Raw genomic sequence first — 17,695 nt, forward strand, 5'->3', positions numbered from 1 at the left:
GAAAGCTTTCTAATTTCACCTTTCATTTACTAAAATTTTTTAAGATAGAAGAATGTATAAAAATGGCACCAATGTGTCAATCCATAATAACCAAATCTGTTTGCTTTTTACTTCAAAACAATCATTAGGCCCTACAATAAGACATTTCTTGGTGGTTTTCTTTAGTTCCTCTACAAATGATCATCCTCTGACTCCAGGGACCTATAGATTTTAGTATATGGCCTTCCAGCTTGTATATTATAGTGCTGAACTGTCATCCATAGCATCCATTAGAATGTTATTGACAAAATGTCCACTCGTATTGAACTAAGCACTCGATAAACCACTATAAGTAAATTGTTGTGCTCTTACCTCGAAGGATGGTCTATTGATTCCCCACACAAGTATGGGCCTAGCAGCACAACCCTAGCTACAGTTCCCTTGTGGTACCTGTAAAATGTTGCATAATGTCTTTTTTGAGATCCCCAGAAGTAAAGAATTCTTTTAAACATTTCTTTTTTATATATTGTTGTCTGTGCAGATTACTTTTTTTATTTCACATAGTAAACTGCTAATCATTGCTTGTCCTTATGGGCTAAAACTCTTCCATTTATAAATTATATTACATAATAAGAGCAGTCCATGCCCATAATGGGAAACTTTGGAATCATTCTCCAAATATAACTGCATCTAATAATTTTTTTGTGAGTACTTTCAGAGATTATCTGTGTGTGTGTGTGTGTGTTTGATATTATAATCTTTTTTTCCTCAAAAATAATCATACCATTTATATTTTTTGGAAATTGGTTTGGTGTGGTGAGAGCGGAGCTTTCTACTTTTATCTGTCTTGGGAATCTTTCCATGTTGCTACTTATTAATTTGTCTCATTCTTTTTAATAGCTGCCATATGTATCATTGCATGCGTTTAGCATAACATATTTATCCAAAATTTCCCTGCTTGTTTTTCTGTCTGTGTTATAATGAGCTTCCATATAAGTGTATCTTTACATACTTGTAAAATCTCCATTTAAACACATGTGAGATTTTTATGTGAATAAGAGAATATATACATTACCTAAGGGGTCACAATCTCCTACGGCTATAGTGATACATTCAGGAAAGCAGAGGTGAAGAGGGAGAGAAAATCTGGAGGTGTTCAAGGACATTTGACAAATTTCCCCCCTTGTTGGATACTGTCAAATTTCCACTGAAGGTAACTTACAGCAAAATTTTTAAACAACGATAACAACAACAAAAAACAAAAACAAAAAAAAAGTTTTTCAAGACTGTAAATAATCAGAAATCCCCAATAATCAGTTTGTGTAGTATTTTATATTGATAATTGAGCATCTAACTGATTTGCAATTTGTGAAAAATGTACTTTAGTGCCAAATATCTTCTTTATAGTGGTCTTCAAAAAGTGATCATTTATGATGATACCATTCAGTTCAACAGAATAGTCAATTATGGAACAATACCCTAACCTTATGTATAAACAAAAGGCTACAGTGCATTGGTGTTGTATATCCTAAAATACAAGTGAGTTCATTGACAATTTATGGCAAGATATATTTTGGGGGGGGGGTAGGAGAATGGGTGGTATGAGTTCCATAATTTGACAGAATTCTCACTTTTATGTTAGAGAACTCTAGTACCCAGGCCGTAGCTTTTCTAAGGAAGGTGAATGTTGCTTGAAAACAGATGATCTTGAAGAAAAGAGAAAACCCAATAAATTAGAGCTGACAAATCAATTAAATGCATACACCTGGAGGAGTAATATCCTATATTTATAAAGTACTTCACAGTTTCTGAAGTGTTTTCATAGTCATTTTCTCAGTACAATGAATGGACAGATGTTATTATCCCCAATGAGGAAGGAATTGAGACTCCAAGAGGTTGACTCTACTCCCTGGAACCCTTTGTCTTTAGTAATAAAGATGTAAATATTAGTGTAGTAGTTTCCTAGGGCTGCCATAACAAATCACCACAAACTGGATGGATTAAAACAACATAAATGTATTGTCTCACAGTTCTGGAAGTTAAAAGTCCCAAATCAAGTTACCAGCAGGGTTAGTTCCTTCCAAAAGCACTGAATGAGAATCTGTACTATGCCCTTTTCTGCTACCTTTTCTGAGAGTTGCCAGCAATCTTTGGCATTTCTTGGCTTATAGATGCATCATTCCAATTTCTGCCTTTGTTGTCACATGGCACCCTCTCTCTTAGTCCAAATTTCCCTCTTCTTATAAGGATGCCAATCATTGGATTACAGCTCACTCTAACGTAGCATGACTTTATTTTAATTTGATTATATCTGCAAAGACCCCATTTCCAAATAAGGTTGCATTCACAGGTACCAGGGATTAAGGCTTGAACATATCCTTCTGGGGGACACAGTTTAACTCACAACAATGACTATGGAGCATTGAATGAATATTTTCCAGGAGCACAAGAGCATCACCAAGAAAGGTGATGCTTACTCTTTTCTATACCTTTCTGCTATATTTCCACTTACCCAAAGCCCCATCACCAGTTAGTGATTGAAGTACTAACAGTTTTTTTTTGTGGAGATATAATTCACATACCATAAAATTCTCCCTTTAGGGTGTATTATTCAGTGGTTTTTAGTGTATTTCACAGAGTTGTGCAACCATCAACACTGTGTAATTTTAGAATGCTTCATCACTCCCAAAGTACCTGTATTCATTAGCAGTTACTCCCTGCTACCCCTAGCCCTTTCTTTCCATCTCTAGGGATTTGCTTATTTTGAACATTTCACATAAATGGAATAGTCTTTTCCGTTTAGCTTCTTTCACTTAACATAATGTTTCCAACATTTGTCTATGTTGTAGCATGCCTTTAGTCCTTTTTATGCCTGAATAATAATCCATTGTATGGATCTACTGTATTTTGTTTATTCACTTATCAGTTGATGGACATTTGAGTTGTTTCTACTTTTTGGCTATTATTAATAATGCTGCTGTGACCCTTCATCTACAAATTTTTGCGTGGACATATGTTTTCAATCCTCGTGGTTATATACATAGGAGTGAAATTGCTGGGTCATATGGAACTCTACATTTAACTTTTAAGGAACTGCCAAACTGTTTTCAAAGTGGCTGTACCACTTTATACCCCCACCAGCAATGTATATGGGCTCCAATTTCCCTACATCCTCAGAAACACTTATTGTTTGTCTTTTTTATTATACCCATCCTATGGGTATGAAATGGTATCTCATGGTTTTAGTTTTCATTTCCCTGTTGGCTAATAATGTTGAGCATATTTTCATCTACTTACTGGCCATTTATATATCTTCTTTGGAGAAATATCTATTCAAATTCTTTGCTAATTTTTAAATGGAATTATTTCTTTTTATTGTTGAATTGTACGAATTCTTTATACATTTTGGACACTAGACTCTTACTAGATATATGATTTGTAAAAATTTTCCCCCATTCCATCACTCTTCTTACTTTCTTGATAGTGTCCTTTAAAGGACAAAAGTTTCTAATTTTTAAAAATGTAGTTTATCTATTTTTTCCTTTGTTGCTTGTGCTTTAAACATCATATCTAAGAAACCATTAGTTGATTGAAGGGCATGAAGATTTTCACCTATGTTTTCTTCTAAGAGATCTATGGGTTTAGCTTTTATATCTAAGTCTTTGATCCATTTTGAGTTAATGAAAAAAAAAAAAAACTCACCGCAAACTAAGAGAAGAAGGGAATTTCTTCAGTCTGATAAAGGACATCTATGAAAACATATAGCTTATCATACTTAATGGTGATAGACTGAATGCTTTCCCCCTAGGGATCAGAAACAAGGCAAAGCTGTCTTCTCTCACCATTTCTGTTCATCACTGTATTGGAGATTCTAGTCAATGCAATAAGGCAAGAAAAAGAAATAAATAGTATAAGGCATCCATATTGAAAAGGAAAAAGCAAAACTGCTTATTTGCAAACAGCATAAATGTCTGTAGAAAAGAAATTGAGTTCCACAAGTTTGAAGAATATTAAAATCAATATACAAAAATCAGTTGCATCTCTATTTACTAGATAGAGCAATCTGAAAATGGAATTAAGGAAACAGTTCCACTCACAGTATCATCAAAAAGAATAAAATGCTTAGGAATTAGTGTAAGATTTGTATTCTGAAAATTTTAAAATACTGCTGACAGAAATTAAAGGTATAAATAAATAAAGAGCCATTCTATTGGGAGATTAAATATTGTTATGTTGAGAGTTCTCCCCAAATTTATCTAAGCTTCACCAGCAGGTGATTGTTTTTTTATTTTGGGCTTGTTTGGGTTTTTTTGTGGGCTTTTTTGTAGAAATTGATGAACTGATCCTAAAATGTATATGGAAATTCAAAGGTGAATAGTAGAACAGTTTTGTGAAAGAACAAAGGTGGAGGACTTAAACTTACTGATTTCAAAATTTACTATAAGGCTAGTGATCAAGGCAGTATGGTACTGGCATGAAGAAGACAGATCAGTGAAGCAGCATACAGAAATAAAACCTTACATTTATGGTCAGTTGATTTGTTTACAAAATTGCTAAGGCACTTCAGTTGGGTAAAAGAATAGTCTTTTCAGCAAATGATGCTGGGACATTTGGATATCCATGTGCAAAAAAATTAATTTAGAACCTTACCTCACACCATATACAAAAATTAGCTCAAAATGGATTGTAGACCTAAATGTAAGAGTTAAAAGCATAAAACTTCTGGAAGAAAACAGTAGGAAATCTTCATGACCCTGGGTTAGGCAAAGCATTTGTAGATATGACACCAGAACACAAATAATAAAAGAAAAAATAGTAAATTGGACTTCATAAAAATTTAAGAGTTTTGCATTCAAAAGGCACTATTAAGTAAATGAAGACAAGCCTCAGACTGGTGAAAGTATTTGCAAATTGTATATATGGTAAAGATCTTGTATCCAGAATATTAAAAGAACTCACTGTTTGTTAATAAAAGAAACATCTCACCCAATTTAAAACTTGGTAAAAGATTTGAATAGGCATTTCACAAAAGCAGATAGATAAATGGCTAAAAAGCACATAATATTCTCATTAAGGAAGTGTAAACTAAACCATAAAGACTGTTTCCATAATTTGGATATTATAGATAATGCTGCTATAAACATCAGGGTGCATGTATCCCTTTGAGTTAGTATTTTTGTATTCTTTGGGTAAATACCTGGTGGTGCAATTGCTGGATCTTAGGGTATTTTAACTTTTTCTTAACTGTAGAGAACTGATGGTTACCAGGGGGAAGGTGCATTGGGGGATGGGTTAATAGGTGATAAGGATTAAGGAGTGCACTTGTTCTGATGAGCACCAAGTGTTCTGTGGAACTGTTGAATCACTGTATTGTACACCTGAAACTAATATTACATTATCCGTAAACTAACTGGAATTTAACAACTTAAGAAAAAATTTTTAAAAAAATAAAACCAAAATAAGATACTACCTCATACCCACCACAATGGCTGTCTTCCTGGGTATATGCCTAAGAAACATGAAAATATGATCACACACAGAGCTCAACATGAATGTTCTTAGTACCATTATTTAGATTGGCCAAACCTGGAGACAAACTACAATTCCATCAACTCCATTGGTGAATGGATAAGCAAAATGTGGTATATCCATATATTACAATACTGTTCTGCAATTAAAATGATACAGGCTACAATATGGATGAATGTCAAAAACATTGTGCTCAATAAAAAACGTCACATGCAGAAATTTTATATTTTATATTCCATTTATATGAAATATCCGGAGAAGGCAAATGTTTCCAGACCCAAACCAGATTCATGGTAGCCTGGGGATGGGGATGAGAGTGGGGATTGACTGCAGACAGGTATGTGGGATTTATTTGGATGATGGGAATGTTTGACAACCAAATTCTGGTGATGGTTGCATAACTCTTTAAAATACTAAAAATGTACACTAAACTTGGTGAATTTTATGGCACATAAATTGTACCTCAATACAGCTGTTTTTAAAAAGGGGATCAAATGACATTCAGAGAAAGATTCAAAGAGCACCAGTTATTGATGTAAAGCAATACATGTGAAATGTGCATTGTAAAGAATGCTAATTATAAAAAGAGGTCTACCTTGTGTTTTAATAAGTATATGAAAGCATCTTAAGTTCAGCATTCTGAATTTTTCTATAAAGGACAAAAGAATCCTCAATGAATTTAAACTTCAGCAGAAGGGACCCAGGAAAAATTGATGGAATAAAATTCCCTGTGGTGATTATGAAGCATAGGAGTGAATGCATAAGGGAGGCCTTCTGCATGGCGCCATCTTCTGTATGACTTTAAATTTCAGTGCACAGCCATATACGCAAACATCACTGCATACATTTAAATATACTATTTTGCAAACTTACTCTTTTCTTGTAATTTATACTTGGAGTTATTTGGTAGCATCACTGAAGGTGTGCATTCAAATTTGGTCATTTTTAGGTCATGATAAGAAAAATGAATATCATTTTGGCTTTAAGAACAAATAATTCTAATAAATGAATCTAATCATCAGAAGCCTGACATCAGTTTTGCAAGTTCATTCTAACCTGAAGTGAACATTCCGTGGTTGTAAATGATTGTACGTACGGAAGAAAAGTGAATAGGTAATCTAAATAGACAAGTTTATCTACGCTATTGGATGGTTGCTACCATTTACTCAACTACTCGCTGAGGTTGCTATTGTTAAAAAAAAAATTGTCAATCAAAGATGAAGATATAAAAGCAAATTGGAAATTGAATTGGAAAGTAATTTTACTTTCAAATGGTTTGCAAATGTAGATGTTAAGTTTGGAATGAATGTCGTTAATGACCATAGCTGAGAGAGTTACACACCTGCTGATCACTAGAATATTATAATAAATGAGGTTGATTTTCCTGTTGACTACCCCATTTTTTTCTCAACATGATCTCATTACTTTTTCTATCACATTGCTGACCCTTAGCTATGAATGCTCACTTACAGATATAAAAATGTATTAACTTATATATGGTTTTTTTAATAAAAAAGTATCTAAGTTTAAGAGAAGCAATGCCAGTGTTGTTTGTCTTTTTCTGCTTTGTTAGGTCACAGGAGGTTTTAGATGGTGAAAATCAAGTCTGTATTACAACTGAAGAGCTGTTTTACAAGCCGCCTTCCTTACAGCAACTAAATTGTCCCCAAAAAAGCACATGAGCACATGAGCATAATGAAGCTTTTAAGTAGGCACACATAGGCATTTATATTCTCTATCTCTCATGAATGACTAATTTTAATTTTTTTTAAGTAGCAATTCAGCTTGCTTTCAGAACCATTTAAGCTTAACACATGATTTTGTTTTCCCTCCAAAACCAACTATTCTTGATTATGAGATAGGGAAGGTTTGCATATTTATTTTTGCAAAGACAGTAGAATAAGTTCTCATCACCATATGAGTGGCTTAGTCTTAATACCTCTGTCCTAAACTGGGCACATGAGCATTTAGAAATTCTTCCGGAGATCAGAGCCATGATGGTTAGATTTAACTGAGAACTATCTTGTGTAGACCAAAACCTGACCTCCACAAGGGCAAAGTCAGGCCATGTACCCATTGTGTGGTTCTTTTCAGGCCTTACAGGCCCGGGGGGTGGGGCGCTACCTTTCTTAATAAATATTTTAGTTAGTAGAAAATTAAAGGCTAAAAATACACAGCCACCCAAGATGATGGTTAGTACTTAGGTAGTTTTCTGTATGCCTGGCATTGTTCTAAGCATTTTTCTTATATTCACTTATGTATGCAGTCCTCACAACAATCCTATGAATACTATTATTTTCTACATTTTATTAATAAAGAAACTGAGGTACAAAAGGTTAAGATGCCCAGTGTCACATAACTAAGAAATGGTGAAGCCAGAATTTGAACACAGAAAATATGGCTTTAAAATTATTGCTCTTAACCATTACAGCTTATTTTCACACTTGTTGATAATGATTAGTCTAAAATACAATTTGGGGCACCTGGGTGGCTCAGTCAGTTAAGCATCCAACTCTTGATTTCGGCTCAGGACATGATCTTGCGGTCATGAGATTGAGCCCTGTGTCAGGCTCTGCACTCAGTGTGGAGTCTGCTTGAGATTCTCTCTCTTCCTCTGCCTCTGCTCATGCTCTCTCTCTTTCTCTAAAATAAATAAAAATCTTTAAAATAGTAACAATCACTAAAAAAAAAGTAGTAGTACTCAAAAACTACAGTCAACTCAAGACAACACTGATGATGAATTTGTAATAAATTATCCTTCCCCCAAACTGCAGAAATCCATCTCTTGTGTTTGTGCATGTACATACTGGGAACTTCTACAAATTACCAAACATTTCAGGGCAGTTAGATTTCTTTGTGGAATTTAGAATGAGAGACTTCTTGAAACTCTAAAATGGGCTTTGGAATACCAAATTCTAGTAATGTTTTTAAACTCAATTAGAATGTTACTAGCAAGTGGTAAAGCTGAAATATATAGGACCACATGTTACCCATGAAAACAAAGGAAAAGATTTGCATATTTGCATCAGATTATGGCCCATAAAGTGGGCTATAGTTACTGACCTAGAACACCAAAGGGGAATGAAAGAAATTCAGTAATAGAGGTTGAAAAACATGCTGTGGTAAGTAAAAAAAAAAAGATGTAATTATTTTTAATTTGGAGATCTGAGGTGTTTTCCAGGAAGAGGTGGCATTTCAACCCAAACTGTGATGGCCGAATATAATTTCAGTTGGCAGAATGAGAGAAGGGACTTTCCAAGGGAAATGCATAAGCAAAGGCATGGAAATATGAAAGGATGGAGTATGTTTAAGTAGCAAACATGCTGGTATTGTCATTGTGGCAGCCCACTCCAGTGTTCCATGTCACATCCTCTGGGTCCACCTCTGATATAAGCTGCGACTGCAATGGGTGGTTTGGAGCAAGATTGCTTGGATAGCATCCCATATCAAGTGCCATCCAGGACCTTCTTTGATGCTGTGGGAGCCTACTACTCTACCCACAGACAGGCATAGCTTGGAAATACTAGCGTGGTAAGGCCCCCTGAGGGAACCCTTAACCATTGGGGGTTAGAAGTTAGTGGATAGAGGCTCCCACCTCCTACTCCTCAAGTGGACAATTCTGGAGGCATTCTGTACATGTCTCCATGGATGTTCTGGTGGAATGGAGCCCCTGTAGTCTACAGCAGTGTTGTTGACAGTGCATTCTTATCTTGGCTTTTCCTCTTTTGTTGTCTTACTCTCCCTCTTCTTCATTCCTGCATCATGGAATCTCTTGTCCAATAAAACACTTGTACCTGTGTCCTTTTCTCAGCCTCTGCTTTTGAAGATGTGCTTCCTAAAGAAGCTGCACAGCACAACCAGGCGTATGAGATTGTGCAAAGGCTTTGATTGTCAAACAGACTCACAAGAATCAGAGATCTTAGCCAGTACTAATGTACACGTGAAGCAGAAAGAGATCTGGAACAACCATTGCAGCTCTCCAGTTCTTTCTAAATGCACTTTGGCCCAGATTTAACAGAGACTTCTCTAAGCAATATTTGAGAGAACAACACCTGAGAATATTGCTCACGCAAAGGAAGCTCTTACACTTTTAGCTTATGTGACATTTTCCAAGGAACCATGCCCCATAAGTGCATGGATTCCAAGTTTGTTAACCATAAGCAATCTTAGAGAGATTGGGTGCATCCTGCAAAAACAAAACAAAAAACCCATTTATTAAGGACTTTCCCTCTAATAAACACCACTGATGTATTTGTCAGAGGTCAGTCATGTTTACAAGGAGCTTTGGCTGGTTACCTTTCTCCTGGAATGAATGCCCTTTAGTAAAGGGGTTGAATGGATTGTAGGCCAGTTACTCACTTCTTTCTTCCTAGTAAGCATGAAACCCTTCAAAAACACTAAGCCATACACTGCCATCCTTTGGAATTGTCAGATAGACTTGTAAATAATGTACCTTTATTCCTCTTGCTTTATCTTTTTAGATAGATTACTGGCTCTGCCACATACTAGCTCTGAGACCATGAACAAATGGCTTAATGTCTCTGAGCCTCTCACTACATTGGTAAGATGTGATTATTAATTTCTATTTCAAAAAAATTGTTGGGAGGAATAAATGAGATAACATTGGTGAAATTGAGTGGAGATTCTGGCATATGGTAGGGATTTAGATGTTGCTCTTCCATTTTTCATCCTTTTAAGTATAGCCTTGATATCTGCCCCATCGAGCTCTTCTTGATATCTCATGTTAACCTGGCCTTATTCTGCAATTTCACTCTTTGCTGATGTTCTCACCTGGTGTCTCTGCAACCCCCTGGTTTCAGTCTTGCACTCCTTATTATATGAAGTCTGACAAAAGCAGAGGGTACATTGAGGAATGTGGTGAAAAGTGATAATGGAGTAGTGACCAAGAGTCAGATTTTGGAGGTCCTTGAATAACCAGATAAGGAACCTTGGGCTTTATTCCTTAGGCTATAGAATGCCAAAGAAATTGGAGCCAAGGGAAGATATTCAGTCCCCATGGCTCGTCCACATGAAGAATGGACTGAGAGTCCATGTGTGGAGGCAGAGTCCCAAGTGTGGACGCAGAGAGACTAGTGTATTCAAAGCAACAGATGACTAAGCATTGTGGCTATAGAAAACCAAAGAAGAAACAGACATGAAACTACTAGAAGGGAGGGTGACTGTGACAGGATCTGACAGCTAATTGGAATAGTGAAGCCCAAATGTTCAAAACAGGGAACAATCAGTGATTCACGGAGGTCCTCACTAATAACTGAGAGGATTATGAGGCCTATGGTGGGAAAGTGAAGTGATCTTTAATAACTGAGAGGATTGTAACTATATGAGGCCTATGGTGGCACAGTAAAGTGACCTTCAAGAACATAGAAATAAAGAAAGCAAGATTAGCCTATGAGCTTGTAATTGTAAGATAATAGTTCCTGGATCAGAGAGGTTTTTTTTGTTTGTTTGTTTTTTACAAATTTTTAAAGGAAGATTTTGCCAATGGAAACACATGAAGACAAACATGGGCTCTGTCCATCCAAACACAGTGAAAGATAGGAGTCTTAGCTACCAGATATTAAATATTTTGTTAAATAGGAGCAAAAATTATTCTACTATGGATGTGTTTAGTCACTATCTACCCAAAAGAAAGTCAGCATGTGGTTAAGAATGTAGGTACTAGGATCATTTAGATCTGAGTTTAAATCTGGATTCTGCTAGATGTGTAACTTTGGGAACTAAAGCTTCAGTTTCCTCATCTGTTAAGTAGAGATAATAATAGTAGGCATCTTGTAAGGTTTATGGGAGCATTAAGTGAGGTAATGCATATAGAATACTTAATACAGTGTTGGCATATAGAAAATGTTCAATAAGTAATTAATATTTAATAATAATATTACTACCTTTCCTTTGGGGAATGCATACATCTAGTACTGAAGCGTAAGTCACTTGTTCTGATTATATGACAAAAAAAAAAAACCTTCTGATGCTTGATAGATCTTTTTTCTTTAGATAAATTGCCACATTCTAGCAGAGTACACTCATCTTGCTAGCTTTGGATCATCCTTTCAGGAGGCTTTATATGGGTCATGGTTGTAAGACATATGTTTGTGACCTATTGGGTAATTGGATCCAGACTGGAATCCAGAATTGAGTGGGAAATGGTTTTAAAAGAGTGAGAAGGGGAGAAGAGAAAGGGTACATGATTTTCATCAGATGAACAAGTATTGTATTGAAAGTGTTTAGCTGTGGTTCTGTGAGGATGAACACCAAGGCACTCTTGTCACTGCTAACACAGCATGTGGCAAATAGTGGCCATTTGGCATAAACGAATTAAAGAACTTCAGCCTGTTATGGTAGTGACCATACAGTCATATCACTGAAATGGCAGTGGATTTTAAAGAGACAAGTTTTAACACTCTGCTACTTACTAGCTGTATTTCCATAGACTAGTAGCTTCCTTAGTTTCTGGAGTCTAGTTTCCCCATCTACAAAATAGAGAATGAATACACTGCCTTCAATGAAGGATTTTTGTGAAACTTAATAAGATAATGTCTATGAAGTGTGCTAAAAAACAGCTACTGAAGACTGGTTATTTTTTCCTCCCACACTGAAGTATGATTTCTACATATCAGCTACTTCCATAACTCTAGTACCTTGTGTTGTGCCACTAAAGCATTGACTGAATGCTAGTTGAATGAATTAATGATATCAGGAAGAAAATTTGAATAGGAGACCTTGAAGTTGGAATAGATATGTTGGTTATCATAGTGGAATACGTTTAGTTTTAATTTAATTTTGCTCTCTGGGTAGATAAAGTTACCCAGAATGGTAGCAGGAGAAAATTCTGATCTAGGTGCCAGAACTGCCCAGAAAAAATGAAAGAATGCCCTAAAGATAAATAGATGATAGGTCAGTATGGAGTAGACTTGGGGAAAGTAGTTTTTAATTTTTTTAAGTTTTAAAATAATAAAATGCAAGTGCATGTAGACCATTCACCAGTCATATGCTGAATCATACAATGTCTTGTTACATTTTTTTAGAAAGGAAACTTTATAAAGTATATTCTCTGACCACAATGGAATGAAATTAAAAATCAATAGCAATGCAATATATAGAAAAGACTGTACTGTTTGGAAATTAAATAGCACACATCTAAGTAGTCCAAGATTCAAAGAAGAAATCATAATGGGGAATTAGAAAATATTTCAAACTGAATGAAAATTATAATACAACATACCAGAATTTGTGGGAGGCAGCTAACATAATGCTTAGAGGAAAGCTTATAAGTTTTAAATATTTGTATGAGAAAAAAGAAAAGTTTAAAATTAAGTATCTAACTTTCCATCCTAAGAAGCTGGGGGGCGGGGGGCGAAGAACAAATTAAACCCAAAGTAACTAAAAGGAAAGAAATAAAAATAGAACCAATAATCAATAAAATTGAAACAAAGAATAGAGAAATTTTACAAAGCCAAGAGTTGTTTCTTTAAAAAGATAAAACTTAATAAACCAAAGCAGACTGATTAATATAAAGAGAAAAATCACAAGTTACCAATGTCAGGAATGAGAGAAGGAATAGGACTACAGATCCTACTGATGTTAAAATGATAATAAAGGGAATAATATGAACAACTTTATGGCAGTAAAGTCACAATTGTTTATCAAAACTAAAACAACAAAAATTAGAAATCTGAATACCTACTAACCTATTAAATTGAATGTATAACCAAAATCTTCCCACAAAGAAAACTTCAGACTTAGATTAATTCTATTAACATTTAAACTAGCACCATTTTAAACAAATTTTCAGACAATAGGGAGGAAACACTTCCCAAATCACTTTGTGGGATTAGCTTAACTCTGTTATCAAAACCTGACATAGATATTATGAGAAAATTACAAACCAATGTCCCTCATGAACATGGATGTAAAAATCTTCAACAAAATGCAAGCATAATTGAAATTTATACCAAGAGTACAAGGTTGATTTCACATTTGAAAATCAGTATAATTCAAAATATGGACAGAATAAAGGAGAAGAACAATAGAATCTGAATTGATGCAGAAAAAAGGCATTGACAAAATTCCACACCCTTTCATAACTTAAAAAAAAAAAAGAAAAAGAAAAAAAGACTTTTAAAAAGCTAGAAATAGAAGAGAACATATTAAATCTGATAAAGGAAACCTATATCTAACATCACATTTAATAGAAACATAGTGAATATTTTTCTCCTGTGATCAGGAACAAGGCAGGGTTTTGTGTGCTTATCACTCGATTTACTATATGCTGGAGGTGCTAGCCAGTGCAGTAATGCAAGAAAAAGAAATAAAAGGTATAAAGATTGCAAAAAGCAGAAGTAAAAGTCTTTATTCACTGAAGACATGATTTTATATATAAAATCCTCATGAATCTACAAAACAACTACTAAAACTAATGTGTGAATTAAACAAGGTCACAGAAAGAATTATATACAAAAATCAGTGGAATTTCTATATACTAGTAGCATTTGGCTGGTGAATTTTTAAAATTCGTTTTCAATCATGTCAAAAAACAAAATACTTAGGAATAAATTTAACAAAAGATGTGCAAGATTTCTAAAATGAAAACTACAAAACATTGTGAAAGAAATTAAACAAGGCCTAAATAAATGCAGAAGATATATCATGTAAGTGGATAGGGTGACTCAGTATTGTGCTCCCCAAATTGATCTGTAGATTCAACACAATCCAAAAACTCCCAACAACATTTTTATAGAAAATGATAAGTGGATCCTAAAATCTATGGAAAATAAGGAGCAGACAAACCTGAACAAAATCAAGTTGAAGAGTTTGTCTAGTTTCAAGACCTACTACAAATCCACAATGACTGAGGCAGTTGCCATTGGTGGAAGAATGGATAAATGAAACAAATGGATCAATGGAAAGCCCAGAAATAGATCCACACACTCATACATATATATTCAATTGATTTTCAACAAAGTATCATGGCATTTCAGTTTGGAAAGGAGAATCTTTAACAAGTATGCTGGGACAACTGAATAAACATACAGAAAGAACCATACCCACTACCTCACACAATTCACTGAAATTAATATTGGATGGACTAAAACTATGGAGATCTAGAAGAAAATGTTGGAAAGTACCTTCTTTGCAGCTTTGGGCTAGGCAGGGATTTTTTAGGACATAGAAAGTACTAATATAAATGTTGATAAACTGGACTTCATGAAATTAAAAACTTCTGTTAATTGAAAGGTATCATTAAGCTAATTTAGACAAGGTGTATATGAGTTTCTGTGCACTATTCTTGATACTTTCCTGTGAGAAATTATTTCCAAATAAAAGGTTAACAAAAGATATCATTCTGATAATAGGGAAGAAAATAATCACAATGCATATGTCTGACAAAGGATATATATCCAAAATATATAAAGAACTCTCAGAATTATCAGAAAACAACCCAAAGAAATCGAACAAATGACTTAACAGCCATTTCACAAGACATGCCAGTAAACACATGTAAAAGTGGTCAATGTCATTATTCATAAGACAAATGCAAATAAAATCGCAATGATATCCATTCATACCAACTAGAATTGGCTAACATTAAAGTCTAATAGTACCGGGGAGCCTGGGTGGCTCAGTCAGTTAAGCATCAAACTCAGTTTCAGCTCAGGTCATGGTCTCAGGGTCATGAGATCAAGCCCTGCATAGGGCTCCATACTCAGCGCAGATTCTGCTTGGGATTCTCTCTCTTCCTCTCCCTCTGCCCCTCCCCCTCCACGCTTGCTCCTCTCTCTTTCTCTCTCTCTCTTTCTCCAAAACAAAAAACAAAACAAAACAAAAAAAAACTTAAAGCCTGATAGTACCAAAAGTTGGTGAGAATATGGAACCATTGCAACCATTTTGGAGAATTATTTCTATAAAGTTATACCTATATAATCCCATTCCTAGTTATCAAGAGAATGAAAATACTTGTCCACAAGAAGACTCTATGAGCATATTCAGACAGGTTTTATTTATGAGAAACCAATACTGGAAACAAATGCCCATCAACAACAGAGTGGATAGATAAATTGTATAGCCATGCAAGACTCAGTTAAAGAAAGGAACTATTGGTGCGTGCCACAACATGGATGACTCTCAAGAATGTCGTGTTAAGTGAAAGAAGCCAGTCACAAGCGTATATGCTACACCATTTCATTTATAAGAATTTCAGGAACAGACAAAACTTACCCATGATAATAGATATCAGGAGTTGAGGACTGACTAGAAGGGGCCAGAAAAGAACTTTCTAGGGTGATGGAAATGTTCTATATTTTGTTTGGAGTGGTGATTACATCAGTGTATACATTTATCAAAGCAAATGAGATTGTACTCTAAAATCCACATTTCAGTTATACATATTTTACCCCAGTAAAGAAATAAAAGAGGGGCGCCTGGATGGCTCAGTCATTAAGCATCTGCCTTTGGCTCAAGTCATGATCCCGGGGCCCTGGGATCAAGCTCCGCATTGGGCTCCCTGCTCGGCGGGAAGCCTGCTTCTCCCTCTCCCACTCCTCCTGCTTGTGTTCCCTCTCTCACTGTGTCTCTCTCTGTCAAATAAATAAAATCTTAAAAAAAAAGAAATAAAAGAGACTGTAACTATTTGTTTTTAAAAGATATCCATTCATATGCAAGGTAGAATGTTGACTCTCTAATAGCTTCCTTTTGTGAACAATAAATTTATAAACCTTGGCTAAAAACCCTGCATGATTTGGCTCTTGCTTACCCTTTCTACTTCATGTCCCTTTTTTACCTACCAGGTCCTACCTAACCCTGCTGACTTTACTGTCCAAAGTAGGTCATTTCTTGATATTTTCTAGTTCAGTCTTTTCTTTGTCATCTTCATTGATTTAAGATAATTTGCATTTATTTTGTCTCTTTCTCCATTTTTACCTTGTTTTTTTCACCATCATGTTCCCCAATGTAGTCCCAGGATATTTCCTGGCTCAGTGAGTATTTGTTGAATATGTGAATGAATGAATGAATGAATGTTCCTGTCGTTTTATACGTTGATAAAGTGGTAGTCTACTCAAACATTCCTCTGTTTGGAGTTACCAATTCGAATAAAAATGACATAGTCTTATCTCTGTAAGCAAAACAAACCTTTAATAAAAGTGTCTCAAATGAGTTTTTGGTTGATGCAACCAAACTTTTTGTATAATGCAAGGGAAGTTTTTCATCCCTTTCCAAAATCCCTACATAGTCTTTCCTTCTATTCCCTAATCAGAGTGTCTTACACAAGAGACCTAATAATATGACAGTGCTTTCTTTGATCCTGTACCCTATTGATAAAATGTTTGAGCACACTAACCACATAGGTACATTCATTTATTTCAAAAACTAATATGTTGCTGTACTGCTATATAATGAAACATGCACAAAAAATAACATTTTAAAAGGACAGGAGGAAAGATAGTTCTAACATTTTCCTCTGTACTAAAGCGGATGATTGTGTACCACCCCACCTCCACTTGTGCTCATCCCACTTTGCAGACACTGCCTTAGGGCAAAAATTATACTACATTTTCTTATACATCTAAATATAAAACTATGGTGGACTTAACCCTTTTGCATCTTACCCTTACCTCTGACTCTGGATCGAAAGGATTTATTGCTTTTTAAATGAAGTTATGGTGGGGTGCCTGGGTGGCTCAGTCATTAAGCGTCTGCCTTCGGCTCAGGTCATGATCCCGGGGTCCTGGGATCGAGCCCCACATCGGGCTCCCTGCTCGCCAGGAAGCCTGCTTCTCCCTCTCCTGCTCCCCCTGCTTGTGTTCCCTCTCTCACTGTGTCTCTCTCTGTCAAATAAATAAATAAATATCTTTTAAATACATACATACATACATGAAGTTATGGTATTTTTTAGTGCAGGTAGAGTAGAATTTTTAGGCCTGGGACACACTCTGAAATCATCTCATCTAATTTTTACTCTACTTAATTTTAACATTGTTCAATAATAGTTTTTCTACAGAATATGTATTTTAGAAGGAAGAAATAATGAGAATAGAAAAGTAGGAAGGGGAGATAAGAAAGAGGTATAGAAAAAGGTATGTTGACTTTTAAAATAATTAATTACTCTATAAATATTGGTAACAGTTCATTTGAATGAAATGTTGTCACCTTGGAGGATTACCAACTGTAGAAA

General features: G+C 35.2%; 1 protein-coding gene across 14 annotated transcripts in view; it reads left to right on the forward strand.

Annotated features, from left to right (window-relative positions):
- CFAP20DC (CFAP20 domain containing) overlaps positions 1-17,695 on the forward strand; it is a 255,701-nt gene that overhangs the window by 61,767 nt on the left and 176,239 nt on the right. Inside the window, exon 1 of one of the 14 annotated variants that reach the window (XM_078076523.1) lies at positions 16,326-16,344. The exons of the other annotated variants lie outside the window; for them this stretch is intronic. The gene's annotated coding sequence lies outside the window, so the exon portion shown is untranslated. Of the gene's footprint in view, positions 1-16,325; positions 16,345-17,695 lie in introns of those variants that run through there. 14 annotated transcript variants of the gene reach the window in all.

Source organism: Halichoerus grypus, chromosome 1 (genome assembly GCF_964656455.1).
Source record: "Halichoerus grypus chromosome 1, mHalGry1.hap1.1, whole genome shotgun sequence".
NCBI classification, from domain to species: Eukaryota; Metazoa; Chordata; class Mammalia; order Carnivora; family Phocidae; genus Halichoerus; species Halichoerus grypus.